The sequence below is a fragment of the Dendropsophus ebraccatus genome, chromosome 6, assembly GCF_027789765.1.
Source record: "Dendropsophus ebraccatus isolate aDenEbr1 chromosome 6, aDenEbr1.pat, whole genome shotgun sequence".
NCBI classification, from domain to species: domain Eukaryota; kingdom Metazoa; phylum Chordata; class Amphibia; order Anura; family Hylidae; genus Dendropsophus; species Dendropsophus ebraccatus.
The window spans coordinates 32,585,460-32,599,396 of record NC_091459.1 but is presented as its reverse complement, the minus strand read 5'-3'; positions in this window follow the sequence as shown (position 1 = coordinate 32,599,396).

Here is a 13,937-nt window from a genome sequence, read left to right as displayed (position 1 = left end):
TCATTGTAATCATAACAACTTGAGGAACATATATAATAAGACAGTTTTACCCCAGGGCGAACGGCGTAATAAAAAAACTCTCCAAATAAAAGAAATGCGGGGGGGGGGGTTCAATCTCAACAAACATTGAATTTTTTCCTGCTTTTGCAGTGTACTTTATGCAAAAATTCAGCCTGTCATTGCAAAGTACAATTAGTGAAATTGGCCCGGTCCTCTAAGGGTTAAGGAAAACTTTTGAATTGACACAGGGTAAATAACAAAATTTCTGAGCAAACCTTATTTTACTATATGGTAAAGGCTTCATGATAAACCTAGCTTTTAGAAATTTTTGGTGATTTTTTTTTTACTAATTTACTATCTATATTATAAATTGATCGTTAAAGGAGAAGTCCAGGTTCGGACTTTATTTTCAAAATAGCCGGGAAGGAGATGGCTGAACATGACAACATGTACCTACCTCTCCGGCTTCAGTGCTGGGGTCCGCTGTTCTTCACTTCGGATCCCGGTGCCCCAGCAGCTTCCTAGTGGGGACCCAAGTCATGACGTGTCATCCCCACTCAGCCTGTCAGTATCCATACCAGGGCCTTGCCTCGGCTGCTGACTGGCTGAGTGGGCCTGACACGCCACGGCCCGGGTCCCCACTCAGACTAGAAAGCAGCCTGAAGACCAGGGACCGGAGCAGAAGACAGCGCACCCCAGTTCTAGAGCTGGGGAAGTAGGTTCATGTTGTTATGTTCAGTCCTCTCCTCCCCGACTCTTTTTTAAAGAAAAAATCTGAGCCTGGACTTCTCGTTCAAATGTTGTAGTTTTAATTCTTGCCACCAGACATAAAAATAAGCTGAAATATCCTGTTCTTCCTGTGATAATAAGTAGGCAACTGCTAAAAGTGATCTAGACAGAATAACACCAGCTTATGACAAAGACAATAGCTATTATCCGCAGCTCAGTCTCCCCCTCACTGTGGAATGACCTTTCAAAGTTCACAGAGGTTATAGAGCTTGCTTACAAATGTGACTTATACAGAGAATAGGGTCTGGGGACATCCATTGTGGCTATGTCAATGAGGCTTGGTGTAAAACATGTAACTAACTGCTGTTAAACAGCTTAAAAGAAGATGGCTACCCCATAATAATGTACTAGGTATAAAATAAAAAAAGGTAAAGAAAATATAAGCAGATTAAAAAAAAAAACTTGTTCCAGTTTCTGGATCTAATTATAAAAAACAAATCTAGGCTATATTTCTTTTACATGTGTACTTGTCATGACAAGTATAAAAAAATTCCAAGTAAATATATAGTAAATGCTTGCATTATGTATGCTTTCCATTTATTATTTTAATTTTGTGCCTCCATCACCCCATTTAGCACCCCATTGGGCTGCTCATGCTTCTGCACTTTACTCTGAGCTGGTAGGCGAGCCTTTTTCATTCGTTAGTTTACTCATCTGCAGCTGGGCACAGCTGCTGGCCAATCAGCATTCATTTTCACCGGGCCAACTGACATCACTTCCTGCAAATGGCCTTAGTGACGGAACTTCCAGTAAGGGAGACACCTAGTGGCTGGTTATATAGCACTGCATTTCATAGAGAAACAAAGCAACACAATAAATGAAGTAAATTGCACAAGTTATACTGTGCATGGCGGTGGGGTAGCATTGGTTCGCAGCACCCAAGGCAAGGCAAAGTATTGTTTCCCTAATGCCCCTTGTACTTGATGTGAATCCTTAGTGATGCCCGGTAGCCAGAGTTAACCCCCAGTGATGCCCCTGGTAGCTGTAGTTAACCCCTTATTGATGTCCCTAGTAATGTAGTTAACCCTCTTTGATGCCCCTGGTAGTCATAGTTAACCCCCCAGTGATGTCCCTGGTTTGTGTCAGTCTTCTCCTACAGGCGGTGCGTGATGAAATTACATCATCGCGCGTGGCCCACAGGACGTGCACCGCTCTGGTGGTGAAGGGGATGGCGCTCACAGCATCCTCCTGTATCTGGCAACCGTCACAGACACAGGAGGATGCTGTGTATGCCGCCTCCTGCCCCACCAGAGCGGCACATGCCACAGGAGAGCTGCGGGACGCAGGCCTCATCCGGAGGTCTCAGGGGCCGGATGCGGTCCGCTGGCCAGAGGCGTCCCCCCCAATCTATAACATAGTTGATGCTGTATGTTCCATTTTATTAAATGATCAGCTGTTTCTGTAAACATATATGAGAAGAATTATGGGGTTGTCTAATAAGATTATCTTTGTTACCCATAGCAACCAATGAGAAGCTCATTACATGCAATGGTCATCTCTTGCTTAATCCAATGTCTTAAATTTGGAAACGTGTAAGAAAAGAATACTATCCAGCCAATCCAATTATCATAATAGTCACAGCAGCGGGATAAGGCTATGCTGCTCTTATGGGAGGCTATGGCTTGTCTTCTCATGTTGTCTAATTATGTTAGCAAGGACGGTGCTGCATTTGACAGAGGCAGCGAGAGGACAAGAAAGAGCAACTTGGCAGCTGCAGACTCCTGCAGCATATTTAATAGAAGACAATTTGTTGAATGAAGCTCAAACTACTTAACACGTAAGATAGATAGATAGGAGATAGATAGATAGATAGATAGATAGATAGATAGATAGATATGATATATATAGATATATATATATATATATATATATATATATATATTATAACCTGTTTAATACTGTACAGTAGCTGTCTGCTATAACTTGTAAGGGTTAGGATTAGGGATGGTCCGAATCTGCCGAGGTTTCGGGTTCGTACGAACCCGGACTCTCGGCAATGATTCCCGCTGTCTTAAACCTCCGTGCAGAGGGTGGATACAGCGGGAGGACCGCCTGGAAAACTGGGATACAGCCACAGCCATAGGCTGTATCCCAGTTTTCCAGGCGATCTTCCCGCTTTATCCCTCTCCACGGAGGTTTAAGACAGTGGGAATCATTGCCAGAGCCCTCAAATTATCAAAAGTGTTCTGTTAATTCTGTTATTAGCTTCTGTTAATCCAGAATTCTTTTAAGCTAATAAAGAAGATAGATGGATGGATAAATGTAAGGCTTGACGGGAACATTTTCTTGTGATGTTTTTTTTTTATAATTTTGGTTATTTTCACATGCAGTATTTTGGGCCATAAAATGGTTGGTTAATGTTTATTTTGATTGAACGTGAGGAAACTGTCCAGGTTCTGCAACATCTCCAAAGCCCAATGCTCGGCATTGGATTCCCGGCATAGGAAGAGGTTAGTTGCTGCCCTAGGTGGTCAGAAAAATATGGATACAGCCTAGTGGGCATTCAACTTCTCCAGGCTCCTGGAATCAAATAGCATGAAACAGCTAACACCAATAACTTCTATTGAGCACAGAATGTTTATGTGTGTTCAGATTTTATTAAAAGTTCTCATAAGAACAGATTATAGAAAACAATACAATTGTGCATCCATGGGTAGAAAAACAAAGCTGGCCTTCACGTGCAAGCGGGGATAGGACACAACAATAACAATACTATTGCTGAAGAACCTAGAGTAGCCCAATAACCCGCCAAACTGTCCACACAAGTTATGTTGGAAAAGAACCAATATTAGAAAAGAAAAGGGTAAGAGGGAAGAAAGCAAAAGCTCAAACTGTGCCCAAGCTATAACAAGCATGGACACGGTTCACCAGCAGAAATAAAGACGTTAAAAAAAAAGACCAAAATCCCCTCTCCGTCTTTGGGTGGGAGAGAGCATCATCTGAGGACCTTTAGACTGCCTCAAGGTCCAATCGACAAAAAGAACGAGGCCTGCAGAACTCAACGAAGCAGCGGTGGAAGATTTGGAGAACCTCTAAATATGATCCATCCCCTCCACATTTTGGAGCATAGAATTTTTATATTAAGAGATGTATTTAGTGAAAATTAAGATTTTTTCGGCAAGTTCGGCAGGAGATCAATTACAATTTCCAATGTACTACAGTCAGATGTATAATTTCTCCTTGCACTTTCTACTTTTTCTTTCTTTCCGATTCAGATTAATTTTAGGAATACATTTGAGTTAGGAGCTATTTGGCTATTTTCACAGATTTCATTGAAAAATATAATCTGTTGCAAATGTTTCCATACAATAATTCAATATTCTACAATTTTACAATATCCAACAATAGAACCTGATACCATTCCAGATCTACTGTATGTCGACAGCCTCTTTTCTTACCATGTTTTTATATGTGCTCTTGTTTCTATTTTTGTCTTATATTTTATTTTTTATTTTTATTCAATGCGAAATGCTTTTACAGAACCAAAAGATTACAGTCTACAATTTGTTCATAATTTAAACATCCATCATTTTGATATACCGCTTTGAATTCCCTTTAGCCATTATATGCATCAAAGTGCTATGATGATGCTTTATTTCTACTGTCAAGACAACTGCTACCTCTTAAGCAAAAGAAGAATCAAAGACTTGCAACATGCCAGTTGAGTTTCAACCTCACACTACAGGCACTAGCTGCAACCTTTACCGCACACCTGGCTCTCCCCACAAGGGCTCCATACTCAAGAAAATTGAGACTTCAAATGAGCTTTCACCTAACAAGCTGTAATTATTGTTCTTGAAAAAAGGGCTTAGAGATTTCATCATGACAAGCCATTTGTTAAATAAGTGAGGAGGAGTTTAAGACTATTTCTAATGTAGTTCAAGACAAAAGCTTCATTTCATCTTATATACACTTATTCCCACTGTCCTGGTATTGAAAGTAACCTTCCGCAGCAATTTTTTTTCTGTCATTATAGAAGAGAGAAAATCATTAAAATAATTTCTGCAAAACTTTGCACCACACTACTAAAGCCTTGATCTTTATGAAGCCGGCTTAGGAGATGACTTATAAAGGTCTGCAAAGTTCAACTGGATTACAAACCCTGCAGTTGTACAGAATTTTTACATAGTGGAAACTATTAACTCCGATGGTTCTTCCATGAAAGCAAGCAAAATTGATGTTTTACAGAGTAGCTTACTTGTTTATATGAGAGATCCATACATGCTCACTATACATTAGATGATTCTTAGTTCCTTACATAGACTTTACCAACAAGACTTTAAATTGACTGTGAGGTTCTATTTTTTCTATCACACTGTCCCGTCCATCTTTTCAGTTCCAGAGTGTAGGAATACATACTCGTAAGTGCTCATCCATTTAATATGTTAGGATCCATCTCAATTTTCCCTTCGCTTTATATAATTTATAATTGGTTATTTTTAGAGATGAGCGAACCTCGAACATGCTCGGGTTCGTCCACAGGAGGATGATTGTTACTTACCGTCTTTCTTGCGCTCCTCCTTTCCTGGCCAATAGACCAGGGAACAACCGATTACACCGAACAATGTTTAAACGATTTGTGAACGATCAATGATGAAAATAGGTCGACAATTTATCAAACGATCAACGATTTCTCGTTGGTCGTTTAATCGTTGCCTACTATTACACAAAACAATTATCGTTTAAATCTGAACAATCTAGCGATAAGCATCCCATGTAATATGGCCCTAAGGCAGCCTGGAAAACATGGATAAAGCCATAGGCCATAGGCTGTATCCATGTTTTCAAGGACTCCCTAGAGCTGCAGCCAACTTCTTCAGTTACCGGTAATCAAATGCCCAGAGTTTGGGTATGTTCGAGGTTTGCTCATCTCTAGTAATTGCCGATCATTGAATATATATATGAAAGAAATAGAAAGTAGGCCCTTCTATATAAAAAAAACTTATAGTTTTAATAGCATATGGTGCTGTTTACAACCTGCTAGAACCTACCATCAGATATCAAAGTCCAGAGAATGCAAGGCTCCACCCTATGTCAATACATAGACATACAGTAGCATATATCACCTTTAGATTTTTATACCTCTGTAAAGAAAAGTGTAGTCAACAATACCTACTTGTACCATAAAAAATAAAGTTTTGCTTAAATGTCTCAGGATGACAGAGGCAAAAAGGACACACTTGTTGGAGTCTACGCTAGGAGCTTTTCCCACTATACACACCAAACATGGGGCTCAAGTGTGATGTGTACAGAGTTTGATTTGTACATATTGTTGTTGTAATTACCAAAATGAAAGCCTTGAGAGTGTTAAAGACATTTGTTTATAATGTTTCATTGTAAATTTTAGAATCTAAATATTTAATTTTATTCTAAGGTTAGAGAATTGTCTTTTACATTATGGTTGTAGTTTTATGGTTTCTTTGTAATTAAATGTATTATTTTAAATGTACAGCAAAGGTTGTACAAAACTTCAGCTGCACCTGCTTCAGAGATGAAAAGATGCCCTTGGAACATTTCCAGTGCACTAAACAAACAATGTGTCTAACAAACCTGACATGTTCATTTTTTAAAAGCTGATGTTAGAACACATCAATTGACATTATAATATCCAAAGGAACTTATGTTTGTTTCTTCTTATAAAAATGAGCTGGAAAATATTTGTAACAATGCTATAGGGAAACAGAAGTATTGGATGAAACCATTATGTGACCACCACATTTGTATTAGAACACTACTATACAGCTATATAAGTACTGGAATTAAGTAAAATTTCAAGGCTACCAGAAGGCCCTTGGCCATCCAAACCATAAACTTTACAATGTGCTTTGGTGCCTGCTAACTGGGAAATCCACAGACCGGTGAGTAACGCTTTCAGCTGTATGTGCATATGCACATTCAATTAAAAGGCCGTCCATGTTGGCCATAGAAAGCGTCAGACCAGCAGAGCTCCTCTCCCCGCAGTCGTGTACTGTATCTTTTTCCCACCACTGTGTGCGGCAACCAATATCTGGTTTTTATGACGACCCCCGACTTTCAAGCAGATTTTCTGGGGTTCAAAAGTAGTCTTATACAGTAAGCAGTTTATACAGTATTTTGTAAGGCCATAAAAAGAGGTACATACATCCTATTTAGCTTATTGCCAGTGTTATACCAGAAAAAGGTAAAAAAAAAAAAATATATGATACAAAAGCTAATTTTTCTAATTTTAGAAAAATTCCTTTCTTCTAAATATAGCAATTAGAATAAATTATTAAATAGCTCTTCTCCAGAATCCGTTGAATATAATCTGTATTGTTACTCTCCATAAATATATGTAGAATAGGCCCCTTCTGAACTCTTTTATTGAGTTTACCAGGACCACTTCTCTAGACATAAAGGATGCCTCCTTGTTACTGTTACAGTCTTGTATAAATAAATTATGAGAGACCTCTTTGTATTACTCTTTGATACATTTATATATAGTAATTTGGTTACCCCCTTTAGCCTTTTTTAACTTAATAAGCCCAATTTTGATAATCTTTTTGGGCACTTTTGACCACCAAATCTATTTATTCTTTGTCTTTCTTGTACACTGGTGTCTATTCTGTACACAATTTTCCATGCATCTGTGGTACTTGACCAGTCACGTACTAAGGTGTTACTGGTGACATCACTTGTTGTACAGCTCAGCCAGGGATGTAAGTGATGCGATGCCAGCACACAGGTGTGATGTTAGTACCTCCTTTGTAGGGTGGCTTGCTGTACTCCCCAAAATGGTCAGTGACCTGCCAGGCTGTGATGGGTCCCTTGGGTGGCAAATGACCCACCTGGACTATCGGTACCACCACCCACAGAAAGAGGGGAAATGACCCAAGGTGTGTGGCGGATGTGTATAGGTGCTGGTGCGTAGGAAAGGATGACCAAGTCCCAGAGAATAAATAGAACAGCTTTACTGTGCAGTCTCTGAACAATACAAAACACTTTTGCAGCAAATACTTCAGACTTGAGAGTGAGAAATTTACTTGTACCCGTGTTTAGACAAGTGTCTGACCACCTTCTGCCCTACAGTGTAGAGTTTCCTGTGCTATTAGGGTGATAAAAGTCCCAGCCGTAGTTACCTGGGTGAAGCTAAGTGTCCTGCAAGATAGAATATATAGATCTTCCGGTATCTTTGTTCTATCCAGGCTAGTTCCTCTGTATATCAGGATATTGCCCTCCACTTTGTAGAGTGATTCTCGGCATTGGCTGGGTTTATCCCCGACTCTTCTTTCATGGTAGTGTGTAACACTACATAGTAGCTGTAGTGGATAGACTAGAGAAACTGAATGTCTCTGGCTGCTTCATACACGTGTGTACTGAAATAGACAGTCCCGGACAAGGGTCCTGGCAGAGCAAGACCCTGGCTTGGCTAAAGCAGGGCCATCTGCTCTGTGTGTCTTTCTCCCACAAGAAACCAGATAAGACTGATGCTACACTTCCTTGCACCGTGACTACTTCCTACAGGGATATGTAAAAGACCCTGTGAGTGGTGGAAAGGAATGTGTGCAAAGAAGAGATAGGATAGGTAAGAAAAGAAGAGTATCTCCATTGGACAATAAAAGTACATAATATATAGGAAACAGTAAGAGGACACAGTGAGAGGTTAGTTGGGGGAAAGGTCAGAAGCAGCGTGGGAAAATATTCTTTTACTGAAAGAGTAGTAGATAATAGGAACAAACTTCCAGCAGATGTGGTTGGTAAATCTACAAAACCGGATTTAAACATGCCTGGGATAAACATATATCTATCCTAAGATAATAAGAATGGAAATACTAAAAGGGCAGAATAGCTGGACCCAGTGGTCTTTTTCTGCTGACAATCTTCTATGTTTCTATCTTCTAAGTATGTTCAGGTCTCTCCGAACCCAAGTGTGCGGCATTGGATTACCGGTAGCTGCAGAAGTTGGATTCATCCCCAGGGCTGTCTGGAAAACATGGATACAGCCTCCATTGATACAGTGTTCACACACTGCATTTTTAAATAAATAACAGCCGTTGTTGCAGTTTGCAACACCGCCGCTATTTATTGAAAGTGTCAAACGACATTGCGTTCTATGGGAACCTGGCCACAGTGTATACACTGAAAACTGACATGTCAATTTTGTGCTGCCACATGTAATTGACTGTTCAGACAATGTAAAGTGCGGCTCTGGACGTACTTTACTTTGTCTCCTATAGTTTATTGGAGACCCATTTAGGTGTGCCCGCATTCCAATTTGAAAGAAGTGATGTTCATCCGGCTGGTCCTGCAGAACATCACTTCTTTCGAATTGGAATGCGGGCACATTTGGGGGTGCCCGCATTCCAATTAACCATAGGAGACAATGTAAAGTGAACTTCCCAGACAGCGGCCGTTCTGTGACACGGCCATGTCAAAGAATGGCCACTGTCTTACAACATGTGAATGAGGCCATTGGCTCCGTCCCTGTCAGTCACTCTTGTGGTCACAGCAGTCACAAGAGGCTGCTCTCTGGCACTCGAATGACGTCACAGGAGTGCCGGCTCGAGTGACGTCACTAGGGTGCTGGCGCCAGGACAAGGGGAGAGCGGCCTCTTGTGACCGCTGCAGTGTGGCCATAAGAGAGAAAGAGAAGAGGAGACGCCCGGATGCAGGTGAGTATAAGTGTTTGTTTTTTATGTTATACGCTATATGGGAGGGGGAGCACAGGGGGCTATATACTAATGGGGAGCACAAAGAGGGGGTCTATATACTACTGGGGGAGTGCACAGGGGAGCTATATACTACTGGGGAGTGCACAGGGGAGCTATATACTGCTAGGGGGAGCACACAGGGGGGCCATATACTACTGGGGGAAAACACAGAGGGGCTATATACTACTGGGAGAGCGCACAGGGGGGGCAATATACTACTGGGGGAGCACATAGAGGGGCTATATTCTACTGGGGGATCGCACAGGGCCACTATATACTACTGGGGGAGCGCACAGGGGGCTATATACTACTGGGGGAGTGCACAGAGGGGCTATATACTACTGGGGGAGTGCACAGAGAGGCTATATACTACTGGGGAGTGCACGGGGGCTATATAATACTGGGGGAGTGTACAGGCGGAGCACACAGGGGGGCTTTATACTACTGGGGGAGCGCACAGGGGGCTATATACTACTAGGGGAGCACACAGGGGGCGATATACTACTGGGGGAGCACACAGGGGACCTATATACTATGGGGGAGTGCACAGGGGGGCTATATACTACTGGGAGAGCGCACAGGGGGGCTATATAATACTGGGGGAGTGCACGAGGGTGTTATATTCTACTGGGGGAGCGCACAAGGGGCTATATACTACTGAGAGGGAAAAAATGCCAGTTTTTCCACTAATTAGCATCAATTCTGTATGTAAATAGTTCAACAACGTTTGTGAAAAGTTAACAAAACAACAAGTTTACTACTGATGTTTAGCTCAGACCTTCACCTGACAATAGAATCCGGTAAGTAGACCTTCACTAAAAGTTGTTCAGTACCCCTGCTCTATAGTCACCGCTTTGCAGATTGCGCTTAACAATAACACACTCTGAGGCTATGTTCAAACTACGTAAAAGTATGGGCGTTGTTGCCATCGGCAACAACGGCCGTACTTTTTGTGAGCGCAACATAACCTTATCTGATATGAGATCCTGGCCGGAGCGTATACACATTGTATAGGCTCCGGCCAGGATCCCATACGGGGCCTCAAATAACTGACATGTCCGCTCGCTTCACTGTGTGCTATGGGAAGCTCTGATGCGGGTGCGAGCTAATGCGCCCGCATCAGAGCTCTGCGGCCGGGCAGATCATCCTAAGTATCGGCCGCGATGATCCGGGCACAGACCGGCCGTTCCGTGACCCGTCTGGGGTCACGGAACGGCCGGTCTGATACGTTGTGTGAACATAGCCTGAAAGTGTAAAAGGTATTATTATTAAACAAACAAGCTAAATTTGGATGCAGCCAATGTTGCACTAAATCTTCCCTCACAGGAAATGAACTTACACTGGCAATTAAGCAAACATAAGGCCCTATTACATGGGCTGATTCAGAGGAGTAAGTGACCAACAACCTGTCAGGTCAGCTTCCACTTGCCCCCGGAACTTGGTTCCCCACTCGCTGCCGGCACTATTACACATGCCAACAGCAAGCAAGTAAGTTCAGGTGGGGCTGCAGGAGGGTGTGGGGGAGCCCATAGGAGATGGTGGCGGTCTGCTGTCGCTGCTCCTATTACACAGAGCAATGGCAGCAGATCATTGCTAGGCTGACCGTTTGTGTTTCAGCCTGTTGAAAGACAATGATCAGCAGACATTGTGCACGACCGATAATCGCTTCATGTAATAGGGCCTTTAGACTAGTAAGGCCTTTGGCTCTGAAGGATTTACTCTGACATATTATTAGACATTCCTTGAGTTCCTCAATTCCTTAGCATCAATCAGGACAATACCTCCTGACTCCACACAGGTGCACATTGCAGTCATTCCTGAGGAACCCAAAGATTGGTCCCAATGCCATAACTACCACCCTATCTTGTTGATACAAATACATAAGTGTTGTCCTGAAGCTTTTCTACAAAATATAAGCCACCATACTGTCTATACTGCTAGATGAGGTAGGTCACCCCGACCAAGTGGGCATGTCAGGGAGAAAAGCATGCATTGATGTTATGAAGGTAATTAACCTCATCTATAAAGCTAAATAAGAAGGGAAGGGAAGAACAGAAGATAATAAGAGTGGAAATACTAAAAAGACAGATTATATGACCCAGTGGTCTTTTTCTGCCGGCAATCTTCTATGTTTCTAAATTACTCAGCCTGCCTTAATGGTACTATCTACTGACACAGAGAAAGAATTTGATTAGGTTAATTGGACCTTTGTGCGGCTGCAGCGAGCGGGTGAGTGCGGGAGGGGGCGGCGGGGAGCTGCGGGGGGGCTGCCCGGGTGATCACTAGATCGTCCGGGCAGCCCATAGGATATAGCAGCGTCTGCTGCCAACGCTCCTATTCAACGGAGCGACGGCAGCAGATCGCTGCTATATCAGTCGCTTGTTTTTCAACATGTTGAAAAACAAGCGACTGCAACGATCAGCCAACACGAATACGGACGATAATCTTTCCGTGGAATAGGGCCTTAACTCTACATACCCTGGGTCACCAGCCCTTTGACAAGAGCACAAGCCTGCAGAGACCTAGAAGAAGACTTCTAGCTTAGGCCTTTACCTTGCACCATCTACTACAGGCTGGAGAACCCAGCTCAGTGTTCTGCCTGTACTGTTTTGAACCCGAATTTTGTTTAATAAAGAAGCACACTGTTTACTGGAAACCCTGTCTCTCTGGACTTATTTCCTATTAGGGTGCACCACGTCTTATCATCCTATCCAGAGAGCAGCAACACATGGTGACATCCTAACAGTGTCTGGGCGCCCAGCATTGGGACCTCTTCAACCTCAGACGCTGCACATACCTACCCGAATTCCACTTTACCTCTTTAAGTCACTAGTGACTCTCCAAAACAAGTATATTTGGGGTGACAATAGCTGCTTTGCATCAAAAGATCATTACTTTGCTGACCAAAAGTAACAGGTAAAGAAGGCCTGCCAATTCTTCTAATTTATTGCACAGCAACGTTACTCACACAGGTGATTAATTGGTATTATCATGTGTCTAAACCAGCGCTTCTCAAACTATTCCTACTGGATCCTCACCCATCAGGGTACAGTGATGCCTGGGCCTCACCAGACTGACCAATAGGATGCAGGTGCTACAACTATCTGTTAGAAGTTAATGCAAAAAAAAACTATTGCACAGTTCCTTTATTTTTCTTCTAAACTCTGTATAACATTAAAGTAAGTACAAAATGAGTCAAAAATGTTCCTAAATCACAGATATTTGCACCCAGGTAAAGGACTGTGCAGCTTGTAGTCACTTTTTTTTTTCAAAACTGTCCCCCTAGCTGTGCCACGCCAACAAATAGGGGGCACCTCACTGATTAGGCCTGCCTCACACTTTGATAAACCATAAACTGTTCTAAACCATGTTTCGTCATATAGTGGTTCTTCACCAACACTTCTCTCCACTGTTTTGGATCTCTCTGGCTCACCATCATTATGTACTCAACTAACGATTGATCAAACTCATTTAGCCTGCTCAGTAGCTCTCAGTTGCTCTACCCTGTTACCTGTCCCCCCGTCCGCACACACCCCCCCTTAGGCAATCCATGCTTCTCATCCAGAGTGAAAGAACCTGTCTTCCAAATATAAATTAGAACCAACAAGTGCAGTCAGCTACCTTTCATCAGGCTCCCCTTGGCTCTCTACTGAAAAACTTGGGACCTGAGCCCCATAAAGAAACGGTTATGCCATATACATTAAGGCTGAGGTGGAGGTCAGTGATCTTGGGACAGATGCTCACACTTGTATAAACTGTATTATCTATATCAGTTGATTTAGGATCCTAATTAGGATTTCCTAATTACCATACGCTAGACAGATGACAGATTTACCATATCTATCATTTTGAATAATTGCACAGTATATTGGCATGTTGTATTTTACACGGCTACTTTGCACCAGTCATTTATTTATAGATCATGTGTTATATCATGTGACATCCATTTTTCATATACCAGTCATATGTTCAAAAAAATTATATTATTTCTGTCTGTCCCTTGTTCCTTGTGACCACCTCCCTCTACCTTCAGTTGGTTTTAATTAATAGCTGCGTAAATAAGATTTATTATATACATTGAATTATTGTTTGTTGACATGTGGGGCTTATGTAGGTGTTGAACTTGGTACATTGACCAATCCAGCACTTTCTTAACATGCTACCATCCCCAACATCCTTCATAGGACCAAAGACACCCTTCAAATTTTTCTGCCTAACCACGAGCCCCCCGAGTTATTTTTTTCCTGCTCCCTCTTTTCTGGTTTCCCCTACCTATTTTATTGTGCTATTTTAGACATGTATAATGCATATGGTTGTGATGAAGCCATTGGGTTAATTACAACTGTATTTTTTTTATTTTTGCTAAGTTGTTCTGAGGGGAACAGACTTTCTGCTGTAACATTCCTTGTTTTTTGGAAAAAGTAAAAAAAAAAAAAAAAGGAAAATAAATTCAGAGTGAATTATTTCATTTTTGCTTAG